This window comes from Vespula vulgaris, chromosome 5 (genome assembly GCF_905475345.1).
Source record: "Vespula vulgaris chromosome 5, iyVesVulg1.1, whole genome shotgun sequence".
In the NCBI taxonomy this organism is placed as follows: domain Eukaryota; kingdom Metazoa; phylum Arthropoda; class Insecta; order Hymenoptera; family Vespidae; genus Vespula; species Vespula vulgaris.
Genome location: NC_066590.1, coordinates 1,745,488 through 1,761,461, shown reverse-complemented (window position 1 = coordinate 1,761,461; position 15,974 = coordinate 1,745,488). Strand labels below are relative to the sequence as shown.

Sequence of the window (15,974 nt, the reverse complement as noted above, 5' to 3'; positions counted from 1 at the left end):
GTTAGACCGTATACTAAATGTTCCGTCGACTTGAGAGAGAGTGAAAGAGAAAGAGAGAGAGAGAGAGAGAGAGAGAGAGAGAGAAAATGTGTGCTTTCAATTAACCACGAGAACAGTAACTTTTTCTTTTTTGTCGTTGCATCTCCTACCCAACCCCACCACCCCACCTACCCCACCTCCGTCACAGCATGTGAAAAGCGTTTTATATATTCGTACTATGTGTATCTACAAGTACCTTACTCTTTTTGTTTTGAATAAGAAAAAAAAAAAAATACAAAAGAAAAAAAATAATCCAAAGAAATCGTATCCATCGAGGTAACGATTTACGAGATCGATTACGTAATGATGAAAATAAAAAAGAAAAGAAGAGAATAAAAAAAAAGTTACAATGTCATAGGAAAAAAAATCACGTATATAAGATAAACGATGAAAGAAATCATTCCTTTCTCGATTCGTATGATTAATTCCCTCTATTACTTAGATTCGATGAAATCGATATCAAACGAATCGATAATTACAGGGTAATTGTTAATTGTTAAACGATAAGCACGTCTCACGTCGTGTTTATGTCTCCCATGCGAATCGGTACTCGAAAACGTTGTGTTACAAGCACGAATACTCGACCGGTGGAAGACTCCGACATGCTGTATCAGAAGTGTAGTGAAAGAGGGGTGAGGGAGAGAGAAACATAGATAGATAGATAGATAGATAGATAGATAGACGGACAGAGAGGGAGAGAGAGAGAAGATTCGCTAGCAAATGGCACGTGTTGTTCTTGTTGCCAACGTCGTCTATGTACATACGTACGTATGTACGTAATATATATATATATATATATATATATATATATATATATATTTGTATGTGTATGTATGTATATATGTATGTACATGTTATCGACCATTCCATCGTCTCCCTATTTCACAACGAGAGATGTTTATGTAAACAAGCTGTCGATCATAAGATCAACCGAGAGAGTCGGATATAATTTGGTCTCTTACTACTTAGATCTTTGTTTAGTTTTGTAAACAAAAGATATCCTTCTTCGATGTTATTAATAAAATATTAAGTAAAGTAAAATAATGGGGATGTTAATTAAAGAAAAAAAAGAATAAATAAAGAACGATGTAAAATCAAAAAAAAAAAAAAAGAAGGGAAATGTAATCTCAACATTTATACAATGGATATATGCATAGATATAGATATTGCTATATTCGAAAAAATTTTTGAAAGCGAATATAAATCTTTTTTCTCTTCTTCTTTTTTTATCTCTGTCGTAATACAAAAGATCAATACAAAAATCAAATTTAACTACAATTTTTATCTCTTTTATATTATATATATATATATGTGTGTGTGTGTGTGTGTATGTGTGTGTGCGTATGTATATGTCAATATATATTACTGAGAAATTTGTAGCACTTTGCTGTCAGTTTGGAAAAAGGAAAGATTTAATTAAAAAATAAAAAAAAAAACTAAAAAAGGAAGAGGCAAAAGAAAGAAAAGAAAGAAAAATGTTCGTATCATAATTCGATACCCATTCACTATAAATTTGAGCTTCGAAAAGATCTTATTACGTCAAATGAAATTCAAAGATAAAGTCGACGAGAATTCTCGTCGTCTTTGTCGTAGCAGAAATCGAGAAAGAATCTAACTTTTATCGAAATGAAAAAAAAAAAAAAATAAAATAAAATCGCGATTTTATTTCTGATGCGCCGAATCGTCGTGAATGATGTTTGTCCCCGACTCGATGACGTATCGTGCGTCGTCGTCGTCGAAAGAAAGAAAGAAAGAAAAAAAAAAGATAAGAAAAAACAGAACAAATAGAAAGCAACTTCTTTCGATTTACCGATTTCGAAGGAGTAATAAAAGAAAGAAAAGAAAGAAAAAGAAAAAAAAATCCTGATGTAAATCTCTGCATCTCGATCAACGCGAAATTTCCGATTGAATGGACAATGTTATCGATTAAACGAGAATTCCCGTTCGATCGTCACGTATACGTCTACTAAATTATACTCTTTGTCAAAAGGAGGAGCGATAGAAAAAGCGATAAAAAAGATTGCTCTCGTTCTGATTTAAAAAAAAAGAAAAAGAAAAAAAAGGAAGAAAGAAAGAACGTGCTATGTTTTATGAATGAAGATCGTTTCGATCGTAAAAATCTTTTTGAATGGAAACGAGAAAAATATGATCATTGATATGAATTACAGAAAAAATGTTTCGTAGATAAAAAATGTAATTTCTTGATAATAAGTTCTTCGATGATGATGATAATGATGATGATGATATTAGTGATGATAATAATAATAATAATAATAGTAGTAGTAGTAGTAGTAACAATGATAATAATAATGATGATAATGATAATGATAATAATGATAATATCCACGGAATGTAAACTATGTTCGGTCGTGATTCTCTGGTATACACTTTCTCTGTCTCCTACGCGTAACAAAAATGAAATCGCTCAAAGAAGCCAATTAAATGGGATCCAATTATCTCTAATTATTTCTATCTTTCTTCGGTTGAAAAGTTTCACTTTTCCGCGCCAAATGCTTTTTCATCTCGCTCATAGAAACACGCGTGTAACGTAATTTTATGTAATAATTCCTTTTTCCAACACCGAGACATTTCTGCCTAATTATAATTTTATAACAACGAACTTGACAACAAGAGAGACAGAGACAGAGACAGAGACGGAGACAGAGAGAGAGAGAGAGAGAGAGAGAGAGAGAGAGAGAGAGAGAGAGAGAGAGAGAGAGAGAGAGAGAGAGAGAGAGAGAGAGAGAGAGAGAGAGAGAGAGAGATGACCACAAAAAAATAGATATATATAGAGAGAGAGAAAGAGAGAGGTAGAAATAGAAGATAGAGGAAATAGAAGAACGATCGAACGACTAATATATTAAAAATGCAATCGCTCGGAATTTACGTGATTGATTAAATGAGAAGGAATATAGAAGGAAAGCCGATTAATAATGCAAATATGTCGCGTGTAAATAATTGCGTACCGATTAGAGATCATTTGTTTCTATGTGTTGGATTAAAAAATGTGAATACGAAATACGATGAATAATTAACTTGATAAAAGGAAAAAAAGGAAACAAAGAATAAAAGATAGAAATATTCTTCTTTTCTACCATCTACGTTTTATATATATATATATATATATATATATATATATATATATATATATATGTTGTATGAAACGTTCTAATTCAAAAGGATTTATATCCAACAAATATCTCATTTTAAGGATTTACAAAAATATTACGTAGAATAGAAGATGATCGTGTTGTTTTTATTGGGAATTACCGTGTGAGAAGAAACGAAACAATCTATGTTGGACGAGCGAGCCAACGAAAATCTCAAAAGGCTTAGAACACCCATTGAGGTGGACGTAAAGCAATTTCACAGTTGGGATCAAAAAGCGACTCTCACCTTCGTAAAGCTACAATAGCCTATCTCTCCCTCTTTCTCTCTTTCTCTCTCTCTCTTTCTCTTTTTCTATCTCTTTCTCTTTCACTCTGCTAATCTTTCTCTTCCTCTTTCCCCGTATCGTTTGATGCTCGATCAAAAAGTCACGTGCGAAAAAATAAAAAAAGAAAATTCTTCCGTTTCATCGTAAGTACAAAATAAATCGAAAATCTTGAAATAATCGATATACGTGTGTATGAAACTGAGAGATGTAAGATGAATAGATCTATCGCTTTAAAAGATAAAAATTATAAATACAATGATATTATTGATGAAGAAGAAAAGGAAAAAAGAAAGAAAAAGAAAAAGAATATGAAGACGAAGAAAAAGAAGAAGGAGAAGAAGAAGAAGAAGAAGAAGAAGAAGAAGAAGCAATTTTGCATAGACCAAGCGAGACACGAGATTCCATATTTCCGAAACGATAGACGCGAAAAGAAGAATCTGGGACGAGTTGGTCGACTCACTCGTGCCAAGTCACTCGGAAAAACTATATTACTCGCAAAGAACGAGCACGAATCTTGAAGAGGTGAAAGAGGGTGAGAGGAGAAAGAAAGAGAGAGAGAGAGAAAGAAGCAGAAAGAAGTCTTGCGATCAAAAGAAATTCTTTTCGAGAGAAGTGAAGTTATTCTTCATCGTCCTTGATCTTCCTACTCACCCTTTCTCTCTCTCTCTCTCTCTCTCTCTCTCTCTTTTCCCTTGAATAGCCGCCAAATAAGAGAGAGAGAGAGAGAGAGAGAGAGAGAGGGTGAGAATCTTATTAAAAATATCGGCGCGTCGTTGCAGGCGCGATGCACCGCCAAAGAAGCGTAGATCATACAATAAACGCATTTTCCGGACATCGATTTTTCGCTATTTCCTTTTTCTTTTTTTCTTTCTTCGATATTTTTCTTCTACAGCCATCACCACCACTCTCCTTCTCTTTCTCCACCTCCTTCTTGTTCTCCTCTTCTCCGCCTACTCCTTATTACCTTCTCTCCATTCCTACTTTATTGAGAGAATCATTTTATTTCATTCTTATATCTCTTTGTCATTTTATTATAAATATCATATAATCTCTTTTCTACTTTCTTATCTTTTCATACTAGCTCTATTATAATTATATAGCATGATTCAAACAATAATATCATTCCTTTCTCTCTCTCTCTCTCTCTTTCTCTCTGTCGTTCACAGATACATACATACACTTTTCCTCATCCATTCGCTTTTACATACTTGCTCGAGTAGGTATATTAGAGAAAATTGGCAGTCCTTTTATTATTACATTAAATCCTCGACTCGCACAATTTTACCTCTTAAAGCTCTCACATTACAGTACATTTCCACTTACCTACTTCCCACAATATGGGGATGTACGTGTTAAACGATAAAAAAAAAATCAATCCTGTTCTCTCTTTCTCTCTTTTCTATATTCACCATTTCCTTTTCCACCTCCTCCTCCTCCTCCTCTTCCTTCTCCTCTTCCTCCTCATTCACGCTTTTTATCGCGACACCGCATCCGATAAACATTTCAATCTTCTCTTTATCTCTACTAACGGGGTCACCACCCCTTGCGAAAAGCAACGCCAGTTTCTCTAACCATCCCCCTCTGTTACTAACCACCCCCTCCATCTCTCGTTTACCCCCTCTCTTTAAAGCCCGCCACCAGAAATTACGCGGAGGCTTACCTGCCGTACCCGGTGTAACACCTGCGGCTTTCCCATTCTCTCCCTTGCCTCACCACCCTTCCCCTTTTCTTCTACACCCCCGCAAATCCCCTAACCCACGCCGACGTTTTACCATCCTTCTCTACCACTCGTCCTCGTTACGCGGACTATCGATTTTACGAAAGAACCGAAAGGATCCTCGTTATCGTCATTACGATCGTAATATCGCAATATCTTCCTTCGTTGATTCTCGTTCGACGAATATTAAAAAAAAAGAAAAAAGAATTGATTTAAGTAATCAAAATAAGTATCTATTATACGTGTATATATATATATATATATATATGTTTAAAAGTATCTTTTCAATAAAGCATTTTTGGGCATATATATATATAACGAATATAATATTGAAACGGAAAAACAAATGATTAAGATTCCTACGAGAGAGAAAGATAAACGAGAGAAAAAGACAGAAAGAGAAAGACGGAGAAAGAAAATCTTTAATTAATAAAAATAAAGATTACAAAGGAAGAATAGGTATCATTTTACAAGCTTTTTTTTATCGAGCTTAAACGAGAAAGGAGAAAATTTTTTGGATTACGAGGAGAATCCGATCGTCTCGCACGGGGATCCATTAAACGAAGGAAAAACTCAACAACGGTCATTCAAGAAGCACTCAAGGAAAGTTGAGCTTACAATCGGGTGTACCAGCTTGAGAGGAAAGATAAACGCCAGGAATCTCTCTCTCTCTCTCTCTCTCTCTCTCTTTCCCTTCCCCTCTCTCTCTCTCTCTCATCTCGCGAATTAAAACTACTTGGCTAATGGCTCGGATGCGGTCGAATGACGCTCGACGAAATAAAATACCCCCGTGAAACTTCTTATTCAGACGCTGTCGTCTACGACACCAAGCCACCCTCTCTCTCTCTCTCTCTCTATCTATCTTTCTCTTTCTCTTTCTCTTTCTCTTCTTACCCCCTCTCAACCTTCTCTTTTTCTACGATCGTCGTTGAAACGGAGACGTTTACAAAGGAACCGTCGATCTCTTCTTTCTCTTTCTCTTTCTCTCTTTTTCTCTTTCTTTCTCTTTCTTTATCTCTATCTTCGTCTTTGTCTCTCGATCTGTCTATCTATCTATCTATCTATCTATCTATCTATCTATCTATCTATCTATCTATCTCTTCCTACTCTTTGAGATAATATATCCGTGAAAATTGAAGAAATAACGTTGGCATCTACATAAGGCAAGAAAAAAAAAGGAGAGGAAAAAAAGAAGAAGAAAATCTTCGACAAGCGACGTGGTTCTATAGGGTGACCGTTTTATTATCGATCGACGCGCATAGAAAACTCGATGTCCAATTGACCTTTCACTCCACCTCATCGAACTAGTTTCGACAGCTGTCACAGAAGGTGTTCGTTAAAATAGGATCATGAACATCTTGAAAAAGTCGGTCGAAAAAAAATTATACATATGTGTGTGTACATGCGAGTACGTGTATACATATATCCAAATATTTTTTTGTGAAAAAAGAAAAACGAAAAAAAAGAAGAAAAAATAATCATACCTCTCGATATTTTCCGTCAACGTGCTAGGTCATTAACCGACTATGTATAAAAGCTAACATAAAACAAATTCCAAAAAATTGTGACGATGAGAAAACGAGAGAGAGAGAGAGAGAGAGAGAGAGAGAGAGAGAGAGAGAGAGAGAGAGAGAGAGAGAGAGAGAGAGAGAGAGAGAGAGTACAATAAATTTCGAAAGCATACGAATTACATTATAATGTGAAATAACGTGTACACAATAAACTTGTCGTAATTCGAGCTACTACGTAAATTTCGATCGACGCCGAGGGATTGTTTAACGTCAACATTCGACGACAAAGATCCGCTTGAATTTTCTCTTGAATAATAAGAGTAAATGTTGCGTTTGTTAACAACGACCTGAATGAAAAGCTTCGACTACTCTTTCTGCTTCCCACACACACACACACACACACACTCTCTCTCTCTTTCTCTCTCTTTCTTCTGTGACTTTTTTTCTTTATTTATGAAAAAAAAAGTTTTTTTCTTCTCCTTTCTCTACTTTTCATGGCTACTAGAGAAGAAAGTGGATGATATAAAATTATTCACACGACCGAAGTCAAATGCTCCGATCCATAGAAGGAGATAGAGATGGATAGAAAAAAGAAAAAAGGAGAAAGAGAGACAGGGAAACAGAGAGATGGACAGACAGACAGATAGATAGATAGATAGATAAATAGATAGATAGATAGATTGAGAGAATAAGAGAGAAAGAAAAAAAAGAGAGAGAGAGAGAGAGAGAACATAGCAGCTACAGCAACGCGTGCACGTTAAATCTTTATCACTACATAACTCGCACCATTCGGCTTCTCTCCCATTTCCATAATTTATTTTTCACATACTAGTGCGTACTCACGTATATGTTAGGTAAATACATATGCTTGCTCGCGTATATATAACTGTATGTGTGTATACGTGTGCGTGTGCATGTGCGTGCACTCGCATGCCTGTGCACGTCTATGCTTGGAGTGCCACGCGTATTATGCCAGCTGTGTTTATCGTAATATCGGTAAAGCGCAATCGTCGCGTTCACCAGTGTAAATTTATACGAGTCTCGCGGGTTAAATATTATCCGGTATATTTCGATGGGGTGATTGAAATAAAAAAAGAAAAAAAAGGAGGTAGGGAGATAGGGGGCCAGGGAGAGAGAGAGAGAGAGAGAGAGAGAGAGAGAGAGAGAGAGAGAGAGAGCAAACATGAAAAAAAAACAAAAATGGAAACAAAAAGAAAAATAGAAAAAAAAAGATGAACATAAAATAAAATACATGATAAATGAAAAGGAGCTTTATGGATTTGCGGTTACGCTTTTGGCACCTCTTTCTCTTCTTTTTTTTTTTGTTTTAATTTTTTGTATACTCTTTTTTACTTTTTCCTTCTTTTTTTTCCGTCGTTCGCCCTCGTGCCCTGTAATCCGCATCCAAAAAATCGTACATTGAATTTGACATGATATCTATCAACGCATTCGTGAAATAATAATTTATTCGTTCTATCCGAAGGATGGATTCTTTTCCTCTTTCTATTTCTTTTTTTATTTATTTTCTTTTGTTCATCGTCACGAGGACAGATCGCGTGTCGATAGATTTGGAATAATTTACATTAGAAAATTATGAATTGGATTTAATCGGAAAATGTAATCGATGTTGATGAGAGACAAGTGTCTTTAGGACGAAGAAGACTCGTTCGAAAAGAGTAAAAAGGAAAAAAGAAAAGGGACGTGAGGGGGAGGAAAAAAGTGGAAAAAGAAGAAAAAAAAACCAGGGGAGAAAAAGAAGAAGAGAGAAATCCCTTTCCTGTTTGGAAGGGTCGAACGTGCCAAATATGGTTCCACTTGACCTCGGAAGCCAGGCAGGCCATCGTTCGTTCTCGTCGTCACGCCGCCGGCAGCGAAATTACCGTGCAAACGCAATTGCAAACGCTCGCGCAAATACGATTCAAAGGGTAGAGCAAGAGAAAGAAGAGGGTGAAAAGGTTCGAGAGAGTAGCAGCATTCACGTTAGTGTCTTCTTCGAAGAGAAAGAGAGAGAGAGAGAGAGAGAGAGAGATGAGAGAGAAAAGACGAACGCAAAAGAGGGAGAGAACCATCCGACCGACAAAACGACGTTCAAACTAAATTTCTCGAGAGTTTTGCGTTATTCTCTGAGACTTTCATAATAGACTTCCGCATTGACCGGGACAAAGATAATAAATAAAAATAATATAAATATAAAACACAAGATGGAAAGGTTAAAAGTGGATAGAAAAAACTTTAATGGGTTGAACGATGAACGATAGAAAATCTTATCTTTTATATGTACGTATATACGTACGTATCGAAATTTAGGAAAAAGATTTATTCGCGAGAATTATTTTCCACGCGTTTCCTACCTCTCTACTTCCTTCCTTCCCTTCCATCCAGCCGTTCTCAAATTCGTTCTAAAACGATCTGAAAATCTTTTCTACGTGATCGATATACAAAATCGAGTCATCATCATACGATAGATATGTATTCTTTTCTATCGATGTTACTATATGCGTTTATAATTCGTCGTCCGCGTCGACTGCACGTCATTTCGAACGAATATAATAAAATTTCGTTTGGTCGAAAGGACGTATTAGAAAGTAATTTCGATCGAAAGACGTAAGGACTTAAGTATCAACGATAAGCACGTATTGATAAAAAAAAGAATGAAGAAGAAGGAGTGGAAGGAAAAAAGGAAGAAGAAGAAGAAAGAAATGGAAAAAAAACAACGAAGAAAAAGGGAAAGATACAAACGAAAGAGAAAATAAGGAGGACAAAAATTTTAACGGCAGTCGACGCGTTAACGTGCAACGAATAATATCTATACGTTTATTTCTTCCTATCGAATCACCATCACCATCATTACCGTCATCATCACCGTCATCATTACCACCCTTCCGCCCACCCTAAACCTCACGCCTCGCATCCACCCATCGGTACTTTTGTCTTTCTTTCTTTCTTTTTCCATTTTATTCATCTTTATTCGTACATTTTCTAATACGAATGAGCAACGACGTGATACGTAAAAAACATAGACAGATACATGTATATGCGAATAAAGCATGATATCACTTACCTCGTTCGATAGAACGTCGTCGACTGTAATTCACTCGTGAATCTATGCGATTTTCTTCTCTTTCTGTTTGTTTGTCGGTACGTACGTTCGTTCGTCCGTCCGTCTGTCAATCTGTCCGTCCTTCTGCTCTTTTTTTTCCGTCGTTCCTCCCTCACGACTCTCCAAGACACAACTTTTTCCTCTTCGCGAGAAGTCGAACTCGCGTCCCGTCGCGTCGCGTCGTTTCGCGTCTCGTTGCGTCACGTGCGATACTCGCCAACGAAGGGACGAGCCACGTGACGTGTTTCCTTCGCACCCGCATTTCTCCTTTCGAGAAGAGAGAGAGAGAGAGAGAGAGAGAGAGAGAGAGAGAGAGAGAGAGAGAGAGAGAGAGAGAAAGAGAGAAAGAAAAAGAAAGATATATATATATATATTTGTGTTATGTATATGTACGCGTGCGTATAGGTAAGTATATACAAAAAGAGAAAGAAAAGGACGAAGCTACCGTTATTGTTTCGAGAAATCGATCGATACCTATTTTCTTAGTTATTTGCATAAGAACTTCTTGCGTTATCGAAGAATGAAAATTCTTCTTACGTCGTTGTCGAATAGCTGCCTCTTCTTCTCTAGCCTCTTTTATAATTTTCTTTTCTTTTCTTTTCTCTCTATTTTTCTTTGCTCCTTTCTTCCTTCCTTTTTTTAAATTCCTTCTCTCGATTTAACAACGTTTTCTCCCAATTTTCTTACTTCTTTCTTAAATTACGTCACATCTCGTCAAAACTCGATCGCGACGAAGAATTTAATATCTCCTTTCCTCTCTCTTTCTCTCTCTCTCTCTCTCTCTCTCTCTCTGTTTCGAGGGTGAGATAGAAGAAGTTAAAAAAAGTTAGAAGAAGAAGAAGAAGAAGCTTCCGATCTCTTTCAAACGATCTTCCCGAGAAAAGAACGATCCACGAACAAGTACCATGGAAAACGCGCGAGAAAAGAAAAAAGAAATATCTCTTCACCGTACACTTAAGAGATCCACGCGCCCCAAAGTAGATCTTCCCGCACTTATCTACTTAAATTTAAAAAAAAAAGGAAAAGAAAAAAAAGGAAAGAACTTCTTCGAGATAATGCGAAAGAAACGGAAGGAAGTGAAGATAGGGAGAAAAAAGAAAATAGCAAAAGGAAAGAACAAGCGGAACGATTTCAGAAAAGAAAAAAGAAAAGAAAAAGAGAATGTAAAAAAGAGAATGTAAAATAAATTTTCAACCCTTTCTTTCTTTCTCTCTTTCTTTCTTTCTGTCTTTCTTTCCGTCTTTCTTTCTCTCTCTTTCTCTCTCTCTCTTTCTCTCTCTATCTCTTTTTCACCAGATTGAATAAAAAAGAAAATAGAAACGAAAAACGTGACAAAGATAGAATAATAAATCGTGGCAAGTTTATACATATATACATATATATGTATATAGATACATATATACGTATATATATATATCTCTCTAGTTTTCGCTCTCTCTCTCTCTCTCTCTTTCTCGAGGGGTAGAAGCTCGAGAGTGCCCCGAGGGCGTTCTGTGGCCTCAACGAAAGCGGACGATAGACTGAAGCGCTTTTAGGATCGCTGGAAGGATCGTGTGGGACGGTCGTCGACGATCGGGAGTGGCTCAGAACGAGGGGAGTGACGAGAACGCAGGCGCACCCCCGTTTTTCCAACGGCCATCAACCCCACCACGTCTCTCCTACCCTCTCTTTCTCTCGACTCTAGGAGCTGCGCCCTCTGACGCTCTGCTTCTCGCGAAAGGGTGCCCCTTGCATAGGTGATACGAGACACCTACGTACGTACGTAACTACGAACGTACGTACATACATAGATACGTGCCTACATACATAATATATGTGTACGTATATGTATATATACATGCATAAGGATACATACATATGTACATACGTACGTATGTGCTTTCGCTATATCGTCTTTCCTACTCCATTCGGCACGTTGAAGATGAAGAAGGGGTGGGGATAGTTGGGTGCTTCCAAGAATGAGAGGAGAAGTAGAGAAAAGTGGGGGATCGAAGGTACCTTCCACCAATACTATTATAACTACACTACTACTATTACTACATTACTACTCTACACCCACTACTACTACTACTACTACTATTATTACTACTACTAGTACTAATACTATTTCTACTAGCCTACTGCGACTCTCTCCTCCTTTTTCCAGCCTCCTCCCTACTACTAGTATCGATATCGAAGCTCCTCTCTTCTTCGTGAAAGGGAAAAGGACGATAGGAGGAACTTCCTATGTCTCCTTCTTTCATCATTCTTCGACGTTCGAGCTTGCGAGAAAATTGAAAACTCGTCCTTTCGCCTATTCTTGTTTGTCTACCGTTCTTCTTTTTTCTTCCTCTTCTTCTTTCTCTTTCTCTTTCTCTTTCTCTTTCTTTTTCTTTTTCTTCTTCTTCTTCCTCTCTATTTCTTCTTCTTTTCTACTTCTTCTTCTTCTCCTTCTTTTTCTTCGTCTTCGTCTTTGTCTTCTTTTTCTTCTTTTTCTTTCTTTTCCTCTTCCGTTTCTTTTCCCTCATTTTCTTTATACATCTTCCTCTTAATGTCTCAAACGAATTCAATTACTTTCAATCTCATATAATTCTACAATGATCCAACTCAAATTATAGATATGATTTACTACTTATTCCTATATCACGCAAATGTTCCGTTTAAAGTAATGACAAATCATGCGATACACTTAGCAAGATTAGACGGTTAGACGAAACACAACAGTAAAAAAAGAAAAGAAATGAAAAAGAAGAGAAAGCATATGATATACCGAAAAGTCACGATTAAGTTACGCAGAAAACGCAAATCGCAAGACGTCGTTTTATTTTTACTTTGGTATATTTCCAGGAAAGAAGATATTTTACTTTGGATATATATATATGTGCGTGCGTGCGTGTGTGTATGTGTGTGCGTGCGTGTGTGTAAAACAAAATAAAAAATGAAGAAAAAGGAAAATCGAAAAAATGTCTTTTTCCGTGGTTATCTACGTCGAGTTCCACCCTTATAACTGATTTCGACGTTATTACTGAAATAACTGGACGACGTACCTAAAGACATTTTTATTCATCGTTCAAAGCGAGGTTAACGATTGATTTTGCTTTTGTGTTGAACTTAAAGAAAAAAGAACAAGAAAGAAAAGGACATATACATGCATGCATACATACTTATACGTATACAAAAAAACATACATACATAAATACATATATATACGCCTACAAAAAGTATACATATATAAATACATATATATATATATACATACAAAAAACCATACATACATAAATACATACATATATACACACACACACACACACAGATATATAAAGATGAAAAGAGAAAGAAGAGGAAGGTTGAAAAATGTCGATGCAAAAGAATTGATGCGACGGACGACGACCCGATAAGAGCGAGAGAAAGAGAGAAAAAGAGAGAGAAAGAGAGAAAGAGAGAAAGAGAGAAAAAGAGAAAGAGAGAGAGAGAGAGAAAGAGAGAGCGTAACACAGTGAACCAGATTCCTCAAAGGTTCCGCAGGCAAAGCATTGCGATTTTTCCGTTCGATCCTTTGAAACGAAGGAACGATACGTCAGGACGCATTCCTAAACGCCGTTTTGAAACTGGAAATCCTCTTTGAAAATATCCACGCGGAATATCGCGTCCCTTTCGCGATACGATACGTTGATCCCAAACGTAACTACAAAAAAATGTTCAACGTTTTGATACCAAAAAAGAACACATACACTTACACACACACATATATAAAATAATATAAAAAGCTTACCAAGTTGGATAAGTGTACGATAGGACAAATATTTTAATAATACATCGTATCGAGAGAAATAAAATTATTTCACGGCTTTCTTTTTAAAACAAAAATTACATCGACCGGGGACATTCGAAACGAAAAGAAAAAACAAAAAAAGGAAAAGAAAGAAAAATGGAAATTAAAACGACGATTCAATCTCCGTTAAACGAATTGAAACGAAAGACACTAATGTAATATAATCTATCTTTAACGACGACTAATAGAAAAAGAAAAAAGAAAAAGAAAGGAAAGAGAAAAGGGGGAAGAGAAACAGAAAAAAAGGAGAAAACTAAGCAAATAATAGCTATTAGGATACAGGTATAATATATCACGAATAATATCGAATGACGTGCGAGATATCGTATTTTCGTACTTACATATGTATAACGAAAAGACAAAGGACATTATGATGGTTGCCATTATTGTAATAATAATAATGATGATGATGATGATGATGATGATAATAATAATAATAATAACAATAACAACAACAACAACGACAATATTAATAATAATCAAATAAAATAAAATAATAATAATAATAATAATTATAATAATAATAATAATAATAATAATAATGACTTGGACGATATGATATATGTCAAGATTAGGATGATGACACGACCAATTCGGTATCGAATGAATGAACATATATTACGAAGCAACCTCGTTTACGTTTCATAGGGGCGACACGCAGGCAGCAGCGAGCGTGTATGTCGTAAGGGCACGTACGTGCGTGCCTCGTTATACGGGATGTCTATTTTTAAATGTCGCCAGGATGTGCTGGGAATTTGTGAATGTTAGTACTCAAAAAAATATTTTTCGCATCCCTTTTTTTCTTTTCTTTCGTTTATAAATGAATTTTTATAAGTAAGCATATACACGATTTAAATATATTTTTTATATTACATATATATACGCACACACATACATATATATATGTATATATATGTAAAATAAATTCTAAGATATCACAAAAATGATAACGAAATATGAATCTCATTGGTTATGTATAGGTAATAATTATTGCAAGTTTGGAAGAAAGGAAAATTTCTTCAATAAAAATATTTCTACAAAAATAATCACATCTCGCTTCTTTCTTTCCCTTCCTCTCTTTCTATGCATCGCATCCTACCCTATCGAATTAAAATAAAAGAACTTATTCATATTCGGCCGAACAAGGAATTTCGTAATAGGAGAATTCAGGAATCTTTTAAGTGACTACCAGAAGAAAATAATATTTTCCCCTTCTCACTCGGGAAGCTTTCCGCCGACAAAAAAGAAAGAAAGAAAAAAAAAGGAAAGAAGAAAAAAAGGAAAAAAGAAAAAAAAATAATCTCCAGAGCTAACCCTCGACGAGTTCCCGCCCTTCCAACGAACGGATGGATCCTACGAGAAGATAAAGAGGATGAAGAAGGAAAGGGAAGAGAGGGTGAGGAAATAGAAATAGAAAAAAGAGTGCTGAATAAAAAAAAAGAAAGAAAAAAGAAGAAACAAGAAACGAACGGACAAACATGGAAAAATGCAAATCATAGCTTTTGATCGAGTGAATACCTAGCAGCCCCGTCTATGCATTTAATAAAAATAAAAAGAAAAGAAAAATAGAAAAGAAACAAGAAAAAAAAGGAAGGAAAAGAAAAGAAAAACAGAAGAGAGAAGAGGACAGGAGGCTGACGCACGAATATCTCTTACTCTCTCTTTTTCTCTCTCTCTCTCTCTCTCTCTCTCTCTCTCTGTCTCTGTCTCTGTCTCTGTCTCTCTCCCTGTACCCAGCGGTGTTCTAACGAAAATTAGCGATAATTGGCTGGAAAATGAACATTTGTGGCGGATTAAAAGGGGAGCTTCATAGAGTCCCGCAAAACCGAGGCTATGGCCACGTACGTGCCCGATTCTGCGTTCCTGCGGTGTCATAAAACCGGTTCGTGGTCTGTAATTTGTAATGAATACGGCTCTAACTAGCCCTCTCTCCTCTCTCTCTCTCTCTCTCTCTTTCATTCTATCTCTGTCTCTGTCTCTATCTCTCACTCGTCTCTCTGTCGACCAAACCACCGCCACTTCGCTTGACGAATCGCGCTCGAATGAGCGAGGGTGCGTGTATGATAGCGAGAGTGAGTAAGCGAGAGAGAGATAGATAGATAGATAGATAGATAGATAGATAGATAGATAGATAGAGAGAGAAAGAGAGAGAGAGTTGAGAGCTTCGCACACACAAAGAACACACGTATGACATAGAGACAACGCCTCTCTTCTTCGGGCGCGGCTAAATTATGTGCCTGGCCCCGATCCATAATGTCCATTCATCCGATGCGCTTCGTTGTCGCGATCGAACAGTTCTTGTTTTAATAAATGGTTTAGTTTAGCCCAACAATCGATCGATAATAAGAAATTCGAAACAC

At 36.3% G+C, this 15,974-nt stretch overlaps 1 long non-coding RNA gene across 1 annotated transcript in view; it reads right to left on the bottom strand.

Moving 5' to 3' along the window:
• LOC127064046 (uncharacterized) overlaps positions 1-10,656 on the bottom strand; it is a 96,754-nt gene extending 86,098 nt beyond the window's left edge. The window contains exon 1 of the long non-coding RNA XR_007781576.1: positions 9,765-10,656. This is a non-coding gene — a long non-coding RNA (uncharacterized LOC127064046). The remainder of the gene's footprint in view (positions 1-9,764) is intronic.
• Positions 10,657-15,974: the final 5,318 nt, after the last annotated feature.